This window comes from Haemaphysalis longicornis, unplaced genomic scaffold (assembly GCF_048455015.1).
Source record: "Haemaphysalis longicornis isolate Haplotype H1 unplaced genomic scaffold, Haemaphysalis longicornis Haplotype H1 scaffold_25, whole genome shotgun sequence".
In the NCBI taxonomy this organism is placed as follows: Eukaryota; Metazoa; Arthropoda; class Arachnida; order Ixodida; family Ixodidae; genus Haemaphysalis; species Haemaphysalis longicornis.
The window spans coordinates 1,734,888-1,747,653 of record NW_027526314.1 but is presented as its reverse complement, the minus strand read 5'-3'; the positions used below and the strand labels follow the sequence as shown (position 1 = coordinate 1,747,653).

The window sequence follows — 12,766 nt, the reverse complement described above, 5'->3', positions numbered from 1 at the left end:
TGCTTTATTTGGTTACATGTACATCCATGCATCGGCGGAAGGCATTTCAGGACCCCTTTAAACGTCCACAAAACATTTTTACAACATATTATTAATGTTAGTGTTACATTTCCCTAACGTTGCAGCGATACAAGCTAATAACGTTCAAAAAGCGTTTAAAAAGAATGTAAAACGTTACATCACATTTCGCCAAACGTTATGCGAACAGTAAGAAAGCATTTCTACAACATATAAATACTTTTGGAGTTACGTTTACCTAACGTTGCAGAAGCACCCTACAAAAACATTTTAAGAACAACTAAAAAACGTTACAGTAACGTTTCGTCAAACATTATTGGAACTGGAGGAAGCATTTCGACAACATAGTAATTATGTTGGATTTACATTTACTTAACGTTGCAGAAAACACGCTTGAAACAATCTTTTAACGTTGCAAAACCTTTTCAGAATGTGGACCAGGAACGTTACAGTGACGTTTTGCCAAACGTGTGGAATGTGTATCGTGGAGCATTGTTTCTGTTATCCACGTTTGCCGGTTACGATATATTTTAAAGCATTTTCAAAATAACAAGGAAAAGTGAAATTTCAAATAAAATTTTATTTTATTTTTGCATGGTTACAACATTTTTTTATTTACATTCCATTGCTGCAGCTGTGCAGGAGAGGAGGCTCCATCCAGGGGCTGGCTGCGTCTGTGTGGAAAAAGCAAACAATTTCTACTTCAGTACGCTGCGGCAGTAGGCGGTTTTTGCGCGAAAAAGTAGTCGCCGCCTAAGGATTTGTTTAGTTAACGAGCGCACACACGCACACACACGCACATGCACACACGCACGCACTAAAAGGAGAGTAACTGAACAAGCAGCTACGCAGCAACTCGTGCTAACCATATGACCAGAAGAAAGCAAGCGCACAAAAGTTTGGGTCACCTGACTCCCAACTTGAATCTCCCGAGTCAGTAACCTATACAGGTTAGTGATTATTCGTCAAAGTCGTTCGCTAGCGGAGTGTTGTGTCTTCTGCATGGTTCATGTATTTTTATTAGGCAGAGATTAGGATGAAAATCATTTAAATATAAATGCACTATTAAATTTTGAGAATATTGTTACGCGACGGCAGGACACAGATGAGACGAACAATGTAATGGGGTGGAACGATCTATTTACAGTATTTACAAGCGGCCATGACCGAGTCCGCTGAGCCTGCTCGAGCCCTCTTCCACGTCGTCTTCGATGCCGAGCTATGCCGCCATGGGGCATTGTCCAGTGGTCCCGTGACACTACCCCCCCCCCCCCCCCCCCCCGGGCAAAGACGACCGTCCCGGTCGAGACCATAGGGATACGACTCGAAGGCGGTGCCGTTGATTCCTTCCGCCTGTGAGGGTCCGAGTCGGCAGCTCGACCTTATCTTAGCAGTGCTCGAGTGCCAGCCGCAGTAGTGCACGCGGTTGCTGATAGGTTGAGCGCAATTGCAGAAGACGGTGGCTTTGTGGTTGGATGTGCTTGTACGACGCTCAGCTTTGTTATTGGGGCCTCTCAACCGGGTAGCTCCAGGCAGCTCTTGGTCCACAAGCTGTCGCACCAGTATCTCCATTTTTCTTCGGGGCAAGGCTTTTACCGTCGCGGAGAATCCGTCGGTAGCAACCAGTGCGAGTTTGATGATGTCGACGCACAGCCGGAACGTTTTGACGTCCATAGCTGCGGTGAGGACGAGATGGGATGAGTATATACAGTGAAGTCCTGGCCGCCGCATATGATGGTGATGGTCGTGATAAGCACCGGCCCCGGAACAGCTGTAACCACCACCGACACCACGAGGCAGCATCCAAAGCCCTCGGAGAAGCGCCGGAGATCTGGGCGGGGGAACGTCGTCGGCTCTACATGTGGTCGTGGCTGGTCAGTTCGTCTGGTCTCGGCGGGGCATGGGCAGGGAACACGGGGCTGGGGAATGGTCGCGTCCATGGCTCACCGGGGCTGGGGCTGGCCGACGCTTTCCAAGAGCCAGGGTGAGATCACTTCATGAGTCGAGGCGAGGTGAAGCTCGGGGCCGGGATGAGAATGTACCCCGCACGCTCCACCAAAATGAAAGGGGGTTTATTGGCTGGTAGATGCAGACGGTCGCAGAGGTCCAGAACCACAGAGAGCGAGAGAGCCGACAAACGGTCGGTTGGTTGGTTGGTTGGTTCCCTATGATATGGCGCGTACCCACGCGGGGGATTGGCCAAGAAGCTGCTAGTAATAATTAAGCTGTGACCCGGTTTATTTTAGAGAAAAACAAAAAAAAGGAGTACCGGAAAAAACATTGAGAGTAGAAAAAAAAAATCTTTGGATTGAACAGGATTGTCAGGAAAAAAAAAAAAAAAATCTTGCGAATGAAGGCATAGCTATCTAGCAGGGCATCCGGCCTGTCGCCGCAACAAAGGAATGAAAGGCGATCACGACATCTCTGTGGCAATATCCTACGACGGAAGCACCCAGGGAAAGAAGAACGGTTAAAGATAAAGGGAGATTCAGCCGATTAAACGTGTATTCAAGGTGCGTGCGTCGCATCGAGGAAAAGCTGCGGCAATTTAAAAGAAAGTGTTCTATTGTTTCAGGGGCATTGCAGAAAGGGCATTGAGGAGATAACGCCTGACCAGCTTTGTATAGATAAAAATTTAAAGGGGGGATTCTGCAACGAAATTTTGTGATTGCGACCTCACATTTACGAGATTCGCAGAATTTAGGCTTCCATAAGTGAGAGAGGTGAATATAGTCGGAGCATGAACGAAGGGCATCTTGCCGATTACTTTGTAAAACTTGAAGGCGCCTGAACCTCGCCCCCAAAAGAAAATTGTCAATTGGGCAATTCACGACGGCAGGACCCCCAAGAGCCAAATTGGCTAATTGGTCTGCCATTTCATTGAAGATTATCCCTGCGTGACCAGGGACCCACACTAACCGGATCTCGCGAAGCTGGTAAGGAATGAATGAACGGAATGACCTGAGAATAGAAGAATCTTTATCATTTGTTAGAGCAGTGCACACGGAGAGAGAATCCGAAAGGATAACCACCCCCGCAAATCTGTGCTGTAGTTTATTAAGGGCTAATATTATCGCCAATAATTCTGCCTGAAAGATCGGGGTATAGTCTGGCAGCCTGATTGAGAAGGACCAATCTAGAGACTGAGAATATATCCCTACCCCAGCCTTCTCATCACTTTGCGAGGCATCTGTGGCAATGACGACATCAGTATGAAGAGTGGCCAAGTGATCTTCAAGTAAATGATTGAGTAATCGGGCCGGCAATAATTTCGCATGCGAAGGAAAAATGTTGTCCAAGCTTATGTCGACAGGCGACAAATTATCAGAAAAGGGCTGGAGTAGAAAAAGATCTGCACGAAGAGGCTGCAGCCATGCCTGAACGCAATCCAATTGAGGACGCTGAAATCGGGGCCACGTAAATCCTCGAAAAAGGTCAGGCCTCAAGAGGAAGATGGGTTGAACTTCGTATAATGGAGATTCAAACAGTTTTAGAAATGTTACAACAGTTAACAATTTAAATCGATCCAGAAGTGAAGGCAACCGTGCCTCAAGGTACAATACAGAGTTAGCTACATACTTTGGCAACCCTAAACATAAACGCAACGCCAATCTCTCAATAAGAAATAGGGGATGGAGTTTATACGTCGCGCAGCCAGAAAATAACACGCAACCAAATTCCAATACTGGGCGAACATAGCAACGATAAATCATTAGCAGGGCGTCTCTACGCATACCGAATTTATGATTGCATAGCCTACGCAGCACTCCCGCAGCTTTTTCACCTTTGGCAGCAATGTGCGAAATATGAGGACGCCATGTGAGGTGGTCGTCATAAATTATACCCAAATATTTAATTTCCGTGACCTGAGGGATGGATTGCAACCGGTATGTTAGACGTAATGATATAGGGTTATTGCTGGGAAATACTATAACGGCACATTTACTGACATTTAGCGAGAGGTGTAACGTGCTAAGCCAATTATCCAGGACAACCACATAGTCCTGCAGTCGCTGATATAACGCTTGGATGTCCCTATCAGCCGAGAAAAAAGCAATATCATCGGCATACACATAGGTAGATATGCCGTTCTGTATTGGGATAGAACTAAGGAGTAAGTTAAAAATAACTGGAGAAAGAACTGATCCCTGAGGAACTCCACGAAATTGGTGATACTGGGATGTCGATAAGCCGCCCTTGGAACAAAAGAATTTCCTTCCCTTTAAAAACTCACCAATCCAGGAGCGGATGTACCCTGGAATCTCGCTAGATGCAAGGCGTGACAAACGGTCACACCCAAAGCCGCTGTTGTTGTTGTTGTTGTTGATGCTGATAATTAATGGCGCATACCCAATCAGGGGATCGGCCAAACAACAGAGGATTGTAAGAATGAATGGTACTCTTATCAATTCACGACACGCCTAGGAAGGATAATTTAGATCAGTTGGTTTTGAGAAGAAGAAAAAAAAAACTGGAAAATTAAAGCGAGGATGACCAATCTCAATCATAAAGAGAATCGTTTAGAATTTTCAATGTAGCGCAGGAGAGCAGTGCATACATCCCGGCGGCAAAACCCCGTTTCGGATGCCCCGAACGATAGCATAGCCGCCCCTGTTAGTGATATCCCCAAACTGCCAAGCGGCACCTCTAGGGACTGACGTCTCAGTCGGGAAAAACGTCGGCATGTCAACCGCGCAGACCGAGCTTCTTCTTCGTTCGCACGAGCGGCTGGTTGTCTGCTAGCAACATGGCGATGACCGATGGCACATAGCCATTACAAGGGATTGTCCGCAGTTCCTAATTATTGCAGCGCGCTTTACCTCATTACAATATTAGTTTATTGCTTACCTTGTGGGTTCCTGTAAGCCCAATATTCGCAAAGTGGATCCAGTCACCAATGATGTGGCCCGCTATCGACTGTGACCTGCGTCACACCAGCAGCAGCTGGAAAGCATAGGGCGCGACTAGTTATGGGCTGCATAGCAGTTCATAAATTGAACTACTAAAACAAATCAAAATACGCTCTCAGAAATTTTCTACACTCACCAAATACTATTCGGGAACGGATACTAACCTCTCGGACCTTTTTCTTCTTTTCTTCCTGTCCAACTGTATATAGATGACCGCTACCTCAATCGAAACAACCCACCTGAAAATTCGCTTGGTTGTAGAAGCGACGTTTGCTCCTCCAGTCCGGCAGATCTTTCACCTAAAAAAGAACACAAAGTGCTACAGAGGTATTACAGATGGTTCACACAAAAGAAACACCCATTAAACACGAATGTGTATAATGGTCCAAGTTTACTTACGTAATAAAGGGAACCAAAGTGGGAACTCATAAACGAACAACTTCGATCCTAGTCTTTCTCAGCACTGAAAAGAGTTGTGTGACATGTTTAATACACGCTTGGAACAGGCTAGGGGAAGAAAGGAAGAATAATTTGAGCATTTTACAACAACCCGGGCATTCTTCTTCTTTTTTTTTTTTTTTTGCACGAATGCAGGAAGGTTCTGTTTTTCAGTCAAAGCCATGCGTATCATTGCAGCCACTAAATTTGTTAGCGTTCACTTTAACCATGGTTTTTGTTTTTTCACGCTCGGCGTTGTTACCTCGTCATATGAAACGCACCCTGTTATTCATCACTGCTGAGCATTTACAGGATTCTTCAAAAGTTGGGAAGAGCGCCTGGAACCACGGCTGTAAAAGCCTTTGATTCAAGCTGTTCGAAACCGCACCACCGATGAACAGTACTAGAACTAGCCTTTTTGCTCGAAGCATGTCGGTTTTATTTCGGCGAACGACGGCTGTGCATGATCAATGCGGCCCCAATGAAAGCGTGTTGGTTGCAAACTTCTGATAAAGTACGCGCAGTAGGAAAAATTCTGTATCCAGAGTGACCTCTTTTGGGCGGAACGGTTCCCTTTAGAGGGAGTGGGTGATCGCTAGCATGACCAAGTACCTCCCACACCTCTTAACCCCAATTCCCCCCTTCGGATCTTTATCGGCTTAGTTGAAAGTGGCACCTGCCCTGGTCATTCCAGCTCCTGTTGTGCTGCGCGTTATCGATTGAATTCGCTTTTCCATTTTGATTCGCTAGACCCGCTAGCCATTTACACAATATTTACTTACCAGTTTCTATGGTCTCGGGATTGGCACTCATCGTCGATGAACTCCGCGGCTTTCCCGGTTTGAGGGTATCTTGAAAACCATAGCCTGCAATGAAAGTGACTTCGACTCTTTACCAGCTGCTATTTACCAGCCTTTTGGGGTGCATTTCTCACAACTCAAGAACGCGCTATGCTGCTTTAATGCATTTCAAAAATGTAAGTCGCAAACGAACGCATGTACTCGAACAGCGCACTTTTTCCCACCCTCTGTGACACCTTCAGCCCTCAAAGTGCCCCTTTCTAACAAAGTTGGCTATATAGTCACGCAGGTTGTCTGGTTGCTTACTCGCCAGCGAAGAAAGCTACGACAAAAGGCTCAGGTTTGCAGCTTTTAACAATATATCCCAGAAGTCTAACGAACTTTTTGCGATAGGTACACCGTCATACCGCCTAAGTTAACCAGCGGCAAAATAGGCTACCAAGGGGTGCATTCTGACCTGTTCGTTTGCATTTGTATCGACTACATTCCGAAGTAGCTGCACTGGCTGCACCCCCCCCCCTTTTTTTTTTTTTTTCACGTTAAGGAACCCCGGCGTTCCCAACATAATTATCGCATCGCCAGGCAATTAGGGGCAAATGTAATGCTTCTTTTTTTCAAAATTTCGCACAGCGAACTAACGTGACACGCACATTATTTTGTTTCGCGTGCCCAAGCCGCTACCTCACTTGCCCGGCTGAAGTGAAGATCATTCGAGTGTGGGCGAGGTTAGTTATCCGAATTCACTTTGCTTTGCACAAAGCGCGCAAAAATCGTTTCCATGCAACGAACAAAAATCGTTTCCATGCAACGTACCCGTAACATCGATTCTTCCATCAATACTGCCTACTATATAGTTCAAGGGCCCGTTCACACTTGCAACGATGAGTTGCGATTTCGGAAACTTTTGCCGCCCGGCGATCCGTTTTGTCGTTCGGTCTCGGCCAATTTGTCGCAGCGACAGAAATCGCGTTGTTCGTCGCAAGTGTGCACGGGCCTATAAGCAAGAAAATACTCACGAGTTGCTCCTGCACACCTTCCTTGGATGTCGCTTACATTGCTCAAACGCCGCCTCTGGCGCTTCGTTTTGAATATCCAGCGATAAACGGGTCTCCGTTGGACAGACCACAGAGAAAGATATAACGCCATCGAACAGGCTACGACTGAACAAGCATGCGCTTGCGCATATACGTACGTCTACAACTGCAGTGTTCCAGGTAAACGATTTGGTGTAACGACTGGAGCTGGGTGCGCACGGGGTCGGCTCTGGCGAGAAAAGACCCCTTGAGCCCTTGCCCTTTTTAAAGCAAAGCTTTCTACCTCTACCCCCCAAGGGTTCTTTCGCGACCGTTGGTGTCACCAGAACACTCCAGCGAACAAATAAAAGAATTTACCGGCACCGCCGGGAATCGAACCTGGAACTAATAGACTAACAAAGCGAGAGCCCGCAGTCTTACCGATTCAGCTACGAGCCCACGCGAACACGGGAAAACAAATGGTGTACTCGCCAAGCACATCTACGGGTTTACCCCCTGCCTTCTCGCTGAATGCCACGTGAAAGTGTCACACGACCACTCACGCCCGTCTAGCGGCCCTGTGCGCACCTTGCTCATGTGCTAAGAGTTACAAGAATTAAAGGAAGCTCACACCAATCCATGCAATCTCATTTTTAGTACGCCAATGTGCTAAAGCCTGTGACCTCCAGTGTTCACGTAAAAAATCACAGCTCCTTGTCGTCCGCCCTCACGCCAAATCAAGGAATACATTCAAATACTCCTTGATGACCAGGCCATCACTCCACACCCCAGCATCAAGATCCTGGGCCTACATTTCCAGGCCAACACCAAGAGTGACGTCTCCTTGCAGCGCCTCAAAAACAGCATTAATCTAATCATACACATGATCAGGCGAGTTGCCACCAAGAAGCGAGGCCTAAAAGAATCCGGTACCTTTCGATTAATTGAAGCTTTTGTCCTCTCGAGAGTTACTTACGACAAACCCCTATCTCCTTCTCAACGAGGAAGACATAGAGATGTTTTACATAATGATTACAAAGGCGGTTGAGCAGGCCATTGGTCTTCTAATGAGTGCGTCCACACTGAGGCTGCTTAGCACGGGCTCCACAACACGGTGGAAGAGCTGATAGAAGGCCATCTTTCTAACCAGATGGTCCCACTCAGAACTGCGGTGGGTAACCGCATGCTTCACCAGATTGGCTGGGCAGCCCAAAATGTCACTCCGCTTGACGTACTCCCAGACTCTTGGCGACTAAAACTAAAGATGCTCCCTTTGCTTAGAAATATGAACCCCTCACATGACGAGGGTCAACGAAAAGCACGGGCTCAAGCGCTAAACAGCACCCTCGGTGGGGCTCATACAGACGCCTCCAAACATCGAGGGCAGCAATACGCCATCATCGTGGCTACCTCCAGAACCAACCTCCTTGCGTGTACCTCGCTTAGGACCCAACAAATGACGGCAGCAGAAGAGGCAGCCATCACCTTGGCTCTTACTCAACCAGGAATTCGGAGGGTAGTCACCGATTCCCAGCAAGCCTACTGGAATTACCAGTCGGTTTCTATGTCCTGACCTGCATTGTGCGTGCTAAAAAACCACTCCCCAAACGGTTCCATTCAGCTCATCTGGACACCGCCTCACGCTTCAATGGAGGGCAACAAATACGCCCACCCAACAAGCCTGCGCTTTTACCTCCCGTGCTATGGAGCTGCACGAGGACAGTCACCCCCTAATCACGTCCAGGGAGATAATCCAGCATTATCGCTTTCTGAGACAGACCGTACCTTCGCCTTACCCTGACCTTTCCAGAGAACAAACTACCCTACGGCTCATACAATCCGGGCTCCTTCCCACAGCCTACGCGTCTTCACGTAATGCATCCGAATCGCTACGATGCTGAATGTAAATTTTTCTCAGAAGTAGGAATACTCCGCCCCGTAATCGGGGTGTGCGACTTTAGCCCTGAGCACCCTCCTCTCTTTCCGTCAACTACCCAACAAGAGCAATGGGAGATGATGCTGTCCAGGCCCTCTCTACCTACCCAGCTTCAGCGGGTGGACAGAACACAGGCCGCGCGGAGTGCATATGGGCCCCACAGAAGAAGGAATCACTCCCCAAGGCTGCACTCTGGGCCCTCCAGAAATCTGAACAGAAGTATTTCTTCCTCCTCCTTCTCAGCCGCAAGTCTCGTCGCCTCCGTCCACGGCGCAGAGACGGAGAAGTCAGATCGTCTAACACCGGGTTGGAGCTTACTTTGATTTTATAAAAAAAAGTTTCCACTCTTGCTACACCAATACAACTCAACCAAACACCGTTCATGCATCATGCATTGATTTAACCTTACCAACAATATCTCTTTGAAGTAATAAATGGTGTGGTTAAGTGCATTTCACTTCTCTCTGGTTTTACTATTTGTAGAGCGATGCGAGTGATTTTAAGTGACATCGCATGAGTAATCGTTATGGGTGCCGTTTACAGCAATTGCTTTCCAACCACATTCACGGGGTGGATTGGCGCGATTTTTTTGCACTTTTTCTGAAAATTTGCTGGAGATATGCACTAATTTAGCGAACATTGCCCGCGCAGCAAACTACCGTGTGTTTCCAACGTGAGTGTGGTGTCGCTTAGGTGCTAGGCCCAACTGCCGGTGAGTATATTCGCGCGTCTTCACTGATTTCTGAGGTGTAGGTTCGTTGGTGATGAGTTCTGCTACTAGAAAACAAAAAGATTTGTCTTTTCAAGACCAGCTCGCAATTTCAGGTGCCGTCTCCGCAGGCAAGTAGGATCAACGTTGTCGTTCGGTACAGCATCCCAGCTAGCACCTTCTCAAAAAGTTTGAGTGCACAATTAAATAGCATCAAGTTCGCGAAAAGGCGCCCTTTCAGCACACTTTTGCTCCTTGAAACTGGTTAACGCAGCGAAGAGTGTCAAAGGCAAAATTGATAGTTACGTTACGCTTGCGAATACAGGGGTATAAGTGACCTTGATTCTTTGGACTGCCGTGTACTGAAAAACTTCGTGGAAAAGCAGAAGCCGCAAATAGAGCATTTTTTTCACTCTGAAATAAATTCTTGAAGGGAGAGTTCACTGTCCCTGATGTCAAGTATTCTGATTTAGTTTCGGCTTCATTTACGGGTGCCTTAAATCGAAACTTGCATATAATGAAAACATGCATGTAACGAAAATTTTGAATTTTTATCAACTTCTTTACATACAGGTTTAACTGTACGCGTAACTCTATATTTCGACGTGGTGCGTGCTTTTACACGGCGGATAAACCTAGGCTTGCATCAAATTGACGATATGATTACGTGTGCCGCAAAGGGAAGATTTCAAAGTTTCAATTTCGTCGCCTAAATATTTTTATGAAGTTTCATCAAAGGTAATACAGTTGTCAAACATTATAGCTTTTGCAGTGAATTAACAACACCGCAGCAGCAGACATCAAAATATTTAGGCAGCAATCGTGCCGCCAGCGCAGCGCTATGGGGAGGAATTGGAGCGACAGCGGAGTGCAGTTTATATACGTAGATGTTAAAAGTTGAAATCCACTCTAGAAATACAGTTATGCGGCTACAAAGGAAGGCTGTACAGCTTGGTTAGATACTTCGCAAGGGTCCCGGTGCTTGATTTCACCTAGGGTCCACCGCCATCGACATCATGAAGTCGATTTCCCGACTAAACTTATAACCAGGAGGCTAGCCGTTTGTAGCGCGAGCGTGAGCGTAGGGTATCATCGATAGTGAGCACTTACGCGCTCGTATAGGCTCAAGGCAGGAGCATGGATATATGGTTAGCAACCGCCACCAAAATGTTACAGAGAGGAAGACGTGAAACGAAGATCTATTTTCAAGGCGTATTTACACCCGCCTTGGTGGGTCAGTGGCTAAGGCATTGTGCTGCTGGGCACGAGGACGCTGGTTCGATTCCCGGCCGCTGCGGCCGCTTTTCCAATGGAGGCGATAAGCAAAAACGCCCGTGCGTACGAGATTTAGGCGCACGTTACAGATCCCCAGGTGGTCAAAATTAATCCGGAGCCCTTCACTACGGCGCGCCTCATCGCCTGCGTTGCATCGGCGCGTTAAACCCTACAATCCATCAACCAACAAGGCGTATTTACAGAACAGAAGGCCCCGCGCAGACCAAGAACGCCAGAGCTTCGGCTTCTTCCTTTTCAATACATGTACACCTCAGAGTCGATCTGAGCGCGCCCAGCGTGTTGTTTTGGCTACAATTTAGCACACGTGCGAGCAGGCTAGGCACTGGCGTTCATGTCTTCTTCCTCTGTGGCTGATGCACCATAACAATGCTGTTGTACTTTATATGGCTAATGCGAAACAAAATAACGCGAAACTGCGGTGTCGCAGTCTCGCGTTGCATGCGCAGGGCAACTCTGGCTTTCACTGTAGGTGTCATGAGTTCGTTACAGATCGACCAAATCATCCAATGGGTGTTAATTCGATCAACGCATTGATAAGACGCAGCTCTCGCATTTTTGTTTTCTGCTTCAATGGCGCAGAATTTGCGGTGCAAACGGGACAGGAATGTGAAAATTACACATAACACTGTCAATTCCTATTCATTTTTTTCTATTCCTATTCATTCCTAGTCATTCATTCATTATTTCATTCATTCATTCATTCATTGCTAATCATTCCTAGTCAATTCCTAAAATAAATTTAACTTCATATGATGCTTACTGAAAATAGTTAAAAGCGTGCTTTCGTGTATATTTGAAGTAACCTGCATTTGACTTGCAAATCGTTGTTTCCCGGCAACAAGTGTATTTCTCGATGACGCAAAACACCTTCTGCTGCTCTGTGCTGTCGCTCTTTCTTGCGCTCGGTGCAGATGACAGAAAAGAAAAATACCAGGCAGCCTCAAGCCGGAATACAAGACACAAGAACAGGCTTTTGACGCACTTCCCCTGCCGGTCTTGAGAGGGGGAGCAAGCCCCCACCCGCCGCGCGCACCCGCATGATACACGCCTTGCAAAACGAGGGGAGCCGCGGTGGGCAATAATAGGACTGGTCATAAATGGGACCGGTTGTTGACGGAGCTATTCCTCTGAAGGAACAAAAGGCAAAAGGGGAAAGCCGCCTTGCCTGCGAAATGTTTCGCGCGGACTCGCAGCGGCCAAAACCACAACTGATGACACGATTGGCGCTGTAATTTATCCTCCTCAACACGTTGGCTTGCCCATGTCCTGGCTGGGCTGGGCTCATAACACAAAATAAACACGCACGCATACACACTTACAACATTTATCTCAGCACATCTCCGGCGGCGTCAAAATGCAGTGAAGCACTGAAATAATGTGGCTGCGATTTTTAAAAGCATTGGCGTAGCCAGGATTTTATATCGGATGGGGGGGGGGGGGGGGGGGTTGGAGCCGCCAGAGCTGCTCAAACGAGCTGGAAGTTGGCCGCGGAAGACACGCCAAAGATAGCAGAATCGGTGGCGACACGCCGATGCCACGAGATGCAAAGTTCTATATATGTGAAATAAGGAAATAACCCGAAATATCCTCCCCCCCCCCCTTTAATATGTCAAAATGGTGAAGAGGGAGCCAGAAGAACCGACCGG

At 47.3% G+C, this 12,766-nt stretch overlaps 1 long non-coding RNA gene and 1 pseudogene across 1 annotated transcript; one reads left to right on the top strand and one right to left on the bottom strand.

Annotated features, from left to right (window-relative positions):
• The window catches only part of LOC144172677 (nose resistant to fluoxetine protein 6-like), a 250,733-nt pseudogene that overhangs the window by 203,706 nt on the left and 34,261 nt on the right, over positions 1-12,766 (top strand).
• Positions 4,851-6,531, bottom strand: LOC144172640 (uncharacterized). The gene is made up of 4 exons (XR_013323070.1): positions 6,149-6,531; positions 5,328-5,391; positions 5,093-5,227; positions 4,851-4,962 (listed from the first exon to the last, which is right to left on the bottom strand). It is a non-coding gene; the product is annotated as an uncharacterized LOC144172640 (long non-coding RNA).